Source organism: Vulpes lagopus, chromosome 4 (genome assembly GCF_018345385.1).
Source record: "Vulpes lagopus strain Blue_001 chromosome 4, ASM1834538v1, whole genome shotgun sequence".
Lineage (NCBI taxonomy): Eukaryota > Metazoa > Chordata > Mammalia > Carnivora > Canidae > Vulpes > Vulpes lagopus.
In genome coordinates, this window is record NC_054827.1 from 13,231,559 (window position 1) to 13,244,204 (window position 12,646).

The following is a 12,646-nucleotide window of genomic DNA, read 5'->3' on the forward strand; positions in this document are numbered from 1 at the left end:
TTAGTTTTGATAACTATACTCTGGTTACATACAATGCTGACCTTACCTGAGGGCTTCTGGGAACACTGTTATTTTTGCAACTTTTCAATAGGTCCAAAAATTTTTCAAAATAAAAAGTTAAAAAAATTAAATTGAAACTAGAAACTTGGTCATCAATAACAGGAATCTTGAGAAGATAAAAGTGCTTTTGAGAACACCAAGCAATGGAGTAACAACTGCCCCTTGTTTGGGAGCTAGGAGGGAAAGTTACCTCAGATACAGGCATACTACTACCAGTCAATCCACACTGACTCTGCATCTTGTCATGGTAACATTTCTAAGGCCTCCTACCGAAACAAGGCAAAAAGATTGTCTATCGTATCAAAAGATTTGTTTTAGTGGTTCCAATAAGAAGAAGCTTATAATCCTGTTACCAAAAAAGTCTGCTAAGAGAAATCATGGTTCTGCACTATACTAGTGTGTGGACGCTGGTGCTAGCTAGACCCCACTGATGCCTAGAGAAGCTCTCATGCACCTGTTTATACAAGGATATAGGTACACGGGTGTTTATTGCACCAACGTCTGTAGGTAAAAAATTAGAAACAATCTAAATGTCCACTAGCAAGAGTATGAATAAGTGATGTCAATATTCATATAATAGAACATGATACAGCTTTTCAAAAGAATGATCTACAGGAATACCCACCTTCCCTCATCCCCAACTGTAGTTCCACTTTCCATGGTTTGTCACCTATGGTCACCAGTGATCAGGATGCAGATGATCCTCCTTCTGAAATAGTGTCAGAAGGTCAGTAGTAGCCTAGCCTGAAGCCATGTCACAACACTTACCTCATTCACCTCGCTTTGTCTCATCAGGAAGGCATCTTATGGTCCCCCAGCATCACAGAAAGAAGGATGAGTATAGGACAGTAAGATATTTTAAGAGAGCGAGACCACATTCACACAACTTTTATCACAGCATGTTATAATTGTTCTGTTTCATTGTTGGTTATTATTGTTAATCTCTTACTGTGCCTAATTTATAAATTAAACTTTATCAAAGGTGTGTATATATAGGAAAGAACATAGTCTATACATAGAGTTCAGAACTATCTGTGGTTGGTTCTGGAACATATCTCCCTTGGATAAGCAGGGAACGAGTGTAGACTTAAATGTCTAGTTCTTGGATAGATCTCAAGAACAACGCTGAATGGGAAAAAAACAAGCTGCAGGTGGATACAAACAATATAAAATATTAACATGAAAACATGCAGCACAATATGTAATAGTACCAACATCAAGGAAATTATAAATACCAAAATCAGGATTGAGGTTTCCTCTGGAAAGGAGAGAAGAGAATGAAATTGGAGAGAGGTACACTGGGGGTTTCAACTTTGTCTGGAATGTTCTATTTATTTAAAAAACAAAACAAAAACCTGAGGCTTATAGATTTGTGACAAAATGCTGCAATTTCACAAATGTGAAGGTTGGTACAGAGGTGTCATTTACATTATGCTCTCAGATTTTTCTGTAGGCCAGAAACACAGTATAACTTAAAAAAAAAATCAGCAGGTCTTGGTGATTAATTGAACATGTGGGTGGTAAGAGAGAAGGAGAGGCCCTGGATGAGTCCCAAGGTTCTGCCTTAGATGACAGAGTGGTACCATTTGTCAGGATCGGTACTGTAGGAGAATTGCCATCTTTAAGCAATCACCTCGTCATATAAATCAGAAAAAAAAGAGAGAAGTTAACCTAATTCAAACCATGATCCAAGGTAACAAAGGAACTTTATCTTCAAAATAGAACTAGGGAAGTGATCTCAGCACACCCGTCAAGAATGAGCAATTCTGAGTCCTGGCTCAAATACTCTTGTACAAATGACCTAATGTTCTCTCTTTATGTCTTTGTGGGATAAATAGAAATCATCATGTATGCAGAGGGAAGTAAAATGAATTATTTAATAATTATGCAACACTTGAATATAAAAACTCACTTAAAACCAATTGAAACTGCTCAGTGTTTTCTTTTTTTAAAAGAAACTGGAGAAATGGTTAGTCAAAGCAGTAAGTGAGTTTGAGTTTATATTAATTGTGTGAAATATGAAAGGACAATGCAGTAGCATGTACGCTGAAAACATCTTGACAAAATGTTGTTGTCAGATGGGAATAACTGCTCTGAAAAAAAGAATTAGAACTATGGAATTACAGAACTGTAAACATGGAAGGGATTGCAGAAATAATCCAACTGTAATCTCTTCATTTTGGAGAAGAGAAAGCTGAGTGTCAAATAGGTATAGAAAATTGCATGTGAAAAAAAAAGAAAGAAAATCGCCTATGTGAATGCAAAGGGAAATAATGGTAGAGTTGTCTCTCATATTAACGCTTTTTTAGATTTCAACTTTATTTATTCTGTGTCTCCTTCCACTCCAACTCCCTTTTATTGTTTGTCTGTCATATATTTATTACTTATTTCAATGGGTCAAGTCCACAATCCCTTATTTGAAATGCTTGGGGCCAGCTATGTTTTGAAATTGAGGTGTTTTTCTGATTTGAAAAGGTAATGTGGTGCATATACAGTATATTATATAAACAACTGCAGCATCTGAGACATCACCCAATAGAGTCTGTTAGCTTTTGTACAGAAAATGTATATACATTCACATCAAGTGGGATAAATGAAAACCATAAGTAGCTTCACATTATATCAAGGTGAATGTATGCCACTCAGCGAGTTTAGGTAAGATCAGGATTCTCCCTGAGTAAGTTATTAAAATCTTTAAGTTTTCAGAGCTTTTTGAATACCAGAATTGTGGACTTGATGTTGTGGAGAAAACTTGAAATGTTATGAAGTAAGGATATATACTTTGCTTCTAGTCCATGGGACTTGGTGAGGCCTTGTCAGTATACGGTACTGTTAGAAAGACAGAAAGGATAGGCCTTCCCTAGGTCCTAATAAAATGCCCAATGCCATGAGAAGGTGCCTAGAAACTAGCCTGAGGGAGGAATGAGTGCCAATTTGGAAAGCCATGAACATGTATGTGATGGCCAATTAGGATGCAATCAGCAACTACTTTTGCTCTACAGGATACTAGTTCTAATCCTAGTAATAAACATTTGTTCTCTTGGACAGACTAAGCCCCTTGGAAGTATTCTCTTCTACATAGTCTTGCCTAGTCCCCAGCCCCTACTGGAGGGCAGCCTTTTTATTAGCCATTTTTGTGTCAGTTGACTCTTCCATATAACCTAACCATAGCTGATTGGTCAAGGGTGGGCCCTGGACTCGAGGGCAGCTGGTCTAACAGTGTGTAGACCTCACAGGATACCATGAACATGGCCGTAAGATTCTCTCCTCTGGGAACTGGTGCTTGGATCAGCACCAGAGACATATGTAAGCTGAAGAAATGAAGATGCAGAAACTATTAAATAAGCAGAGGAATCAAGGTGGTAGAGAGGAACAAATGAAGAAAGAGAAACAGATGTGGCAAATACTGTATGCCCAGGAAGACAGAAGTAGGACGTAGCCAGTCCTACTTGCACCTTGGATCCTTACTAGCTCCATTTTGACTCCGCAGTATCCTTCCAATGAACACCATTTTCATAAGGGGGTCTGCATGGGACTCTGATCTTTGCACCAACAACCACCACTAAGGCTACAAGCTGCCAGGTAGGTCACACAAAGTACCTCTTTCCAGTCCAGGGTCTTACTAGTAGGGTCCAAAAAGAAATTTCCAGTTTTCTTCCTTGAAAAACCCTAGAGAATATCAATTATGTACCTGCCTGAACTAGTTCAAGTGGAGCCAGAAGTGACCCAGATCACCCAGGGATATGTTCTCTAGGCCTATGTTTATTCAGGCAGAAGGGCTTGATCTTGTTCTTAGTTTGAACAAAGCTCTCCCTTGTTGCAAGGGGCTGACCCAAAATGTCCAACTATTGGGAGTCCCTTTTCTCAAGATATCCATGGATTGAAGCAATTTGCAAATATGCATTTATTAGGGTTTATCTCATTAAAAAAGAGACTATTTTGAACACCAAATGCTATCATGACACAAAATGTGCGCAGCACTTTTATGTTATATAAGATCTAAATATGCATATCATAGCGAATGTATAATCCAAGTCAATGTATGAATTTTTTTTTAAATTTTTATTTATTTATGATAGTCACAGAGAGAGAGAGAGAGAGAGAGAGAGGCAGAGACACAGGCAGAGGGAGAAGCAGGCTCTATGAACCGGGAGCCCGACGTGGGATTTGATCCCGGGTCTCCAGGATTGCGCCCTGGGCCAAAGGCAGGCTCCAAACCGCTGCGCCACCCAGGGATCCCCAATGTATGAATTTTAATTTTGGTTATAGAAGTAAATAAAACCTTTAAAGAGTCTGATGGTGATGTCGTTTCTAGGAATATGATGAACTATATACCAGGATTGACTTGCTTGCTGAAAGCAACCAAAAAAAAAAAAAACCAAGTGATTTCTTTAAAATATTTGTAAAATATATTAATAATCTCAAAAGAAAGAAAAGAATCAGTAGGACCCCAAACCAAGTGGACACAAGAAGCCAGACTGGTCAGAATGCTAAAATCAGCTCTTACCATGAGCACATTTGCCAGACAGTGATAATTGGAGGTCTGCTTTTTATTTTTTATTTATTTTTAAATTTTTTATTTAAATTCAATTTAGTTAACATATAGTGTATGCACTTTTGGTGGTAGAGTTTAGTGATTTATCATTGCGTATAACATCCAGGGCTCACTCCATCATGTGCCCTCCTTAATGCCTGTCACCCAGTTACCCCGCCTCTACCCCCTCTCCTCCAGCAACCCTGTTTGTTTCCTATACATAAGAGTCTCTTATGTTTTGCCTCTTTCTCTGTTTTTATCTTATTTTATTTTTTCCTGCTTTTAAAAATGTCACTCCCAGCAGGAATCAAAAGACAAATTCCAGGCAGATAAAGATGAAGGGGAGTCTAAATAGCATCATAAAAAGGGGACGCTAAACAACAGATGAAAGACCTTCACTAAAAACAAACAAAAAAAGAAAATCCATCCCCATCGTTCTAAGAGAAGTTTTCCTTTCTTGGAAAACTGCCTTTCTTGAAATTCTGGTGGGTGAAAAGTCCACGAAAATTCTTAATGGCAATCTAGCCCCCAGGTGAGTTTGAGCCCCAATTCACACTAGTTGTGTACCCAAGTAAACACCAGGCCAAGGATATGGCTTCAAATTATCCCAAACTGATAGTGTCTATGCCCACACATACCTGGAATTAGTAAATGTTAAATAAATGCTAATGTAAGTGTTGAAGTAATTTGCCTTGAACCAAACAAATTCCACAACTGAAAAGTAAAATAAACACAATTTCAAACTTAGGGGAAGTTTTAAGAAAAGTTTAGACAAAGCTGAATAAAGCATTCATGAACTGGAAAACAGAGCTGAAAAAATTATGCAGAATTCAATACAGAAAGAAAAAAAGAAAGGAAATGTGAAGGCATGGTTAGCAGACTTGGAGGATACCAAACATTTAAACATAATTCCTAAAGCAGAGAAGGAAATGGGGCAGGGTAATGTTGGAAGAGGTCATAGTGGAAACTTGCCCAGAAATGACTAATGTCAACAGCCTTCTGATTCAGGTTGCCCAGTAAGCTCCAAATAGTTAAATGAAAAGTAACACGGCTAAATCTGGAGGGCATTATGCTAAATGACATAAGCCAGACATAGAAGGACAAATACTGCATGATCTCACTTATATGTGGAATCTAAAAAACCCTTGAACCCATAAAAGTAGAGAGTAGAACAGTGGTTGCTGGGGGCTGAGAAAATAGGGAGATGTTGGTCAAAGGAAACAAACATTCAGCTATACGTGACAGATAAGTTCTGAAGACCTAATGTACAGCATGGTGACTACAGCTAATAATACCAAATCGTATACCTGAAATTTGTGAAGAAAGTAGATCTTAAGTGTTTTCACCATACATACAAAATAATGATTGTGGGATCCCTGGGTGGCGCAGCAGTTTGGCGCCTGCCTTTGGCCCAGGGCGCGATCCTGGAGACTCGGGATCGAATCCCATATCAGGCTCCCGGTGCATGGAGCCTGCTTCTCCCTCTGCCTGTGTCTCTGCCTCTCTCTCTCTCTCTCTGTGACTATCATAAATAAATAAAAATAAAAATAAATAAATAAATAAAAATTAAAAAGAGAATACTTTAAATTAAAAAAAAAAAATGATTGTTATGCAAGGTGGTGGATGTTAACCAGCTCGATTGTGGTAATCATTTCAGTGTTCACATGTGTCAAAACATCACATTGTACATCTTAAATACATATAATTCTTATTTGTCAATTACACCTCAATGAAGCTTAGGGCAGAAAAAAGTAATATACATCTAGGCAGATCATAGTGAAATTAGAGAACACCAGAGACAAAAAAAAAAAATCTTAAAAAGCAGACATGATAAAAAAGAGAGATTACTCAATAGAAACAAAAAGTAGAATAACAAATTACTTCTTAACAACAACAATAGAAACGAGAAGACAATGGAGCAATATCATTAAGTTGCTCAATAAAAAAAGATTGATCTAAAGTCAGGGGAAATCATGTTCAATAATGAAAACAAAATAAAAGTGTTTTCAGGCACATAAGGACTGGGAGTGTTTGCTTCACAGAATCTCATCAAGGGCAGCTAAAGAATGTACTTTAGACATATGGCAAATTGGCCCAATTAGGTTTCCGATGCAGGAAGGAAGGAAAAATTTTAAAAAAAATAATGAAGATGTGCCTCAATCAGAAGAAACTTTGGTAAAGAAAACAATATTGATAGTCTCATGGAGTCAAAATTAGAAATGAATACAACAATCACAGAAAATGAAGAAGACCTAAGGTCACTTTTGTTGACTTTCTTTTTAACTGAACATCGTAAATTTTGTAAGCAGGCATTTAAAATATGTAAATGTATACTCATAAGAGAGATGGAAAAATAACTAATCTTTTTTTTTTAAGATTTATTTATTTATTCATGAGAAACACAGAGAGAGAGAGAGAGAGAGGCACAGGCAGAGGGAGAAGCAGGCTCCATGCAAGGAGCCGGATGTGGGACTCGATCCTCGGTCTCCAGGATCACACCCTGCGCTGCAGGCGGCGCTAAACCGCTGCGCCACCGGGGCTGCCCCAAAAATAACTAATCTAAAACAAGAAAAGGGACAGAACACAATAGAAAATGTTGAACAATGGAAACATCATGGTCCACAAAACATGGTGACAGACACAAATCCAGGTGAACTGTTACTTACAACCAATGCTAGGACTAAATTCTCCCCTTTTAAAGTGAAGATTATCAAGCTGGATTTTAAAAATAGAACTATCTGCCATTTATAAGTATATCATTTAACATGTAAGGCTATAGTAACATCGAAAATAAAAAGGTAGCACATAGATTCTAAACAAAAGTCAACAGGTGTGGCTATATTAATATCAGATGAAATAGAGTTTAAGGAAAAATCACAGCAAGAGATGAAGAGAAGCTGCATAAAATAAAAAAAAAAAAAGTTTAGTTTGCCAGGAAAACGGATCAATTCCAAAGTTCTAATAACTTATAATACAGTCTCCAAAGTTATAAAGGAATAACTAACAGAACCAGGAGAAATTTTAAAACCCCATACTGGGAGATTCTAAAACACCCCTTCAAATAATCGATGCTTCGAAATCATTAACGATGCACATTTGATTAGCATAATCAACAGGGATGATTTAATGTATGCATACTAAACATTTCACTGAACAAGCAGAGAACTCATATTCCATCCAAACACACAGGGAGGGATCCCTGGGTGGCGCAGCGGTTTGGCGCCTGCCTTTGGCCCAGGGCGCGATCCTGGAGACCCGGGATCGAATCCCACATTGGGCTCCCGGTGCATGGAGCCTGCTTCTTCCTCAGCCTGTGTCTCTGCCTCTCTCTCTCTCTCTGTGACTATCATAAATAAAAAAATATATATAAATAAATAAATAAAAACAAACACACAGGGAACATCCATGCAAAATGAACCAAAAAACTACTCAACAAATTTCAAGATTTGATACCATATAGCCCCTATTCTCTGGCCACAATCTAATTAAATTTTAAATCAAAAGTAAAAAGATAACTTTTTAATTATTTTTCTAATGATAATACTCTGGATTACATGTGTCTGGCAACAAAGAAAATGCTGAATAATTCATGAATAAAGAAGAAATCATTATGAGAATTATAAAATATTCAGAGTGGAACAATAATATTGATACTACACGATAAAACAAGCAGATGCAGCTAAAATTGTATTTAGAGGGAAATTTATAACTTTAAATATTTATATTATAAAATAAGAAAGCTTAAAAATTAATGATCTAAGTACCCAACCCGAGAAATTAGAACTAGAACAACAGAATAAACTCAACAAAAGTAAGAGCAGATAAATTAAAAGAGCCAAAATTAAAGAAATAGAGATGAGCATAAAACAGATGATCAGGCTCTCTTCCTCCTCGGAGGCGGAGAGCCCATTTGCGCAAACGTTCAATAAACCCTCTTGCTAATTGCATCTGCCTGTCTGGGGTCTGAGTCTCTGGGGCGTCCACCGGACACGTTGGCACCCGTGAGCCAGGGTCCAACATTTGGGGGCTCGGCCGGGATCGAGACGCCCCAGGCTCAATCCTAAGACCAGTAGGAGGTGAAGGCCCTGGTCTTTCAGCCAGGACCCCATGGGCACCCTGATCAGCTCCTGCAGACTCTCCTCACCACGGAGGAGAGACAGCGCGTCTACAGAAAAACGTCCCCGGGGCGGATGGGAGGCCGACCCAGCTGCCTAATGAAATTGAGGACGTTTCCCCCTTGGTTCGCCCGACCTGGGACTACGACACTGCTGCTGGACAGGCTAAAGGCGCTCCAGATTATCCAGCCCCAGATCTGGAAACCCCTCGCAGCTGTTTACCACCCCGGAGACACAACCGACCCACAACCGTTCCAGATCGGTGACTCCGTCTACATCAGGAAACATCAGTCCAGGACCCTTGAGCCCCGCTGGAAGGGCCCATACACCGTACTACTGACCACCCCAACCGCCTTAAAGGTAGACGGCATTGCTGCTTGGGTCCACGCCTCACACGTCAAGCGCGCCCCATCCACGAGCACCGCTGACGCCAGCCAGGATGGACCGGGCGAGCCACCCCAATGGAAGCTCCACCGCACCCAAAACCCGCTCAAGATAAGACTTTCAAAAATTGTTCAATGACAGTTGTTATATTCCTACCTCTCCTAGCGCTCTTCACCTCTGCCAAAGGTGACCCTCATGCCCTCAAAAGGTTAACCTGGCAGGTACTAACGTCTGGGGGTGACGAGCTCTGGTCTATAACTAAGACCGCCCCCGTGGGAACCTGGTGGCCCAACCTATATCCTGACCTATGCAAGCTAACCATAGGGGCCCCCAGCCCATGGGACCTAGAGGGATACTTCGACACCTCTAGAGCCCCTAACCGAGAAAGCCCTCCAGGGCGACTGGAATTAGACCCATGGGGAGGATGTGGCACGCCTGACAGAAGGGCCATGCTAAGCACTCTTCCCTTTTATGTCTGTCCCGGGTACCGCAGAGATCGCAGGCTAAATCCCACCTGTGGAGGAGGGGAACACTTCTATTGTAAAAATTGGGGGTGCGAGACTACAGGAGACACAGGATGGGAGGCCCTCCTCCTCCTGGGATTACATCACTGTCAAGGCTGACTATACTCACCTGCGGTTACCAGGAACTCTGCAACACTACCGCCCCGATTTTAGGGACTGACTCTTACCTGGAGCCCCAGCCGGGAACTTGGTGGGCATGCAACAAAGGCCTCACCCCCTGTGTGTCAGCTAAGGTTCTAAATAGCTCAAACGACTTCTGTGTCATGGTGCAGATCATACCCAGGGTGTTCTATCACCCTGCTGAAACTCTAGAAAATCAGTATGATGAACATCCCACCCGTTTTCGGCGCGAACCTGTCTCCCTAACCCTAGTCGTTATGTTGGGACTAGGGGTCGCTACTGGGGTGGGTACTGGCGCAGCTGCTCTGATCCAGGGCTCACGACATCATATAGAACTCCAGGCAGCTGTAGATGAGGATCTACGGGCACTAGAGCAGTCCGTTTCTAAGTTAGAACAGTCCCTCACCTCACTTTCAGAAGTAGGACTTCAAAACAGGAGAGGCTTGGATTTACTACTCCTGAAAGAGGGAGGCCTGTGTGCGGCCCTGGGAGAGGAATGCTGTTTCTATGCAGGCCATTCTGGAGTCATCAGGGACTCCATGGCCAAACTCAGGGATAGGCTAAATAAAAGACAAAGAGACCAGGAGGCCCAGCAGGGCTGGTTTGAAAGCTGGTTTAATCAGTCTCCCTGGTTGACCACCCTAATCTCTACCATTATGGGCCCTCTAGTTATCCTGCTCCTGCTGCTAACTTTCGGCCCCTGCGTCCTCAACTGGCCGCTCCAGTTCATCCGAGAAAGATTGTCTATTACCCAAGCTCTGGTATTAACAATGTCGGGCCCTCCAAACTGAAAAAATAAATGTTCCCTAAGATTTTAAGGTTAAAATCAGCCCAAACAAAGAGGAGGGAATGAAGAAACCACCCCCCTGTAAGTAGGATCAGCCCTAATCCAGAGGCAGCCCATCCAGGTGCCTTCCTGAAGTTTTAGCCACAAAAGCATTCTGTTTGTGATAAGAAAACCATTTCCCCCCACACCCTGATTGGAATGTCCCTGAATAGGTTCATGTTGACCTTCTGAGAAATCGGTAACCTGAATGCTATGCGACTCCCGCGGTTCTTTTGTCTTTAAGCGGGTTTTTTTCTTTTACCTTTAGAAGATACCTGTAATTGCTAATGGGGCTCTCTTCCTCCTCGGAGGCGCAAACCCTCTTGCTAATTGCAAAAAAAACAAAAAAACAAAAAAAAACAGATGATCAAAAAAAAAAAAAAAAAAAAAACAAAAAAAAACAGATGATCAACAAAACCAAAAGTTGGAAAGCTCAATAAAGAAGAGAGGGAGGGAGAGAGTGTACACAAAGAGTGCTAGAAATGGAAAGAGGGCCAGAAGTACAGATCCTGTAGTGATCAAAAGTTAAATAAGATGTCCTGAACAACAGCATCAAAAAAGCTGAAAACAGAGAAGACTGCCATATTTCTAGAAACCCATAAGCTAACAAAATTGACCCAAGAATTTTGGGTTCTTATTAGTGGTAAACACAGCAAAACATATAGACTTGTTTAATCACTATGTTGTACACCTGAAGCTAATGTAATGTTGCGTGCCAACTAAAAAAGAAGAGGTTAGACAGATAGATGTAACTATATTTATAATAGTAGCAGAAGTTAAATAATAGAGATACTATAAAAGAAGCAAAGATGGGATCCCTGGGTGGCGCAGCGGTTTGGCGCCTGCCTTTGGCCCAGGGCGCGATCCTGGAGACCCGGGATCGAATCCCACATCAGGCTCCCGGTGCATGGAGCCTGCTTCTGCCTCTCTCTCTCTCTCTCTCTGTGACTATCATAAATAAATAAAAATTTTTAAAAAATTATAAAAAAAAAAGAAGCAAAGATGCTGAAACTCCATACTACACAAAATTTGCAAAGGAAATGTCAATAAAAATGCTATATATTATTATTTTTTAAACTCACAGCTCCGTTCACCAAAAAGGCCTAGAAGCAATGTCATCTCAGTAGCAGTGAGCTTTTTGGGGAAAGACAATTAAGGGGGGGGTCTCCCCACTCAAGCTCATTTGTTTGGATGGTCTCAAGGTAAGTGTTACTTGGTAGCAAGAAAAATAAATGAACTGAGCTCTGAGGACAATGATTAAAGGGCCAGAATCCACAGGTAAAATAATTACATGTCAGTCAAGATCATCCTTGACTGTGGTTACTTGCTCACGAAATTGACAGACTAAAAATAGATTGACATCTTTTTATATTTTTAAAGGAATTATATTGCCAAAGAAACCACAAACCTGGCAAAAAGCCCGTGATGATTCAAACCCATAAATCATTCCCCAAACCCTTGAAAATGTACAGATAGGAATTGGGTGGTGAGTCCATACAGCCTGACAAAGGCAAGATTCATCACACCTGCTGCAAATGTGGCCAAAAAGGAAAGTGGACAAGAAGGCAGGCACCCTCCAGGAGAGGAACTGGGGCCAGAGAGGATGGTGGACCAGGGTTTTTTTTTCCAGAGGGTGGCTGGAGATGCCAGGTAGGCTGATCACAGCACTTATCGCGCATCACGACAGGGAGATCACTCTAGGCAAACCTCGCAGGACCTGAATGCCACAGACAGTGGCTGCCGTGTGTTTCCCTTCTGCCATTTCTGAATAGGAGTTTGTATTGTGTGATCTTGTTCCTACTCCATCGTGGAGGAGGTAGGCAGGCGGACAACTTGTCTTTGGTTGATAGGTTGTTGGGCCACAAGGAGACCCAGTTGGACCTGTTCAAAGGACTCACCATTGCCTGAAGTTCCTGGACCATGAATTGGAGGGCACTCTGGCTTGCTTCCCTTGGGGATGGGTGCATTTATTCTCCATGCAAAGAAGGGTGTGCATGAGTAAGTCTGTAGCCAGAAAGGCAGACTGTGGCAGGGGCCACTGAACTGGCCCCTGGCAAGCAGTCTCCTGTTTTAGCTGGGCATA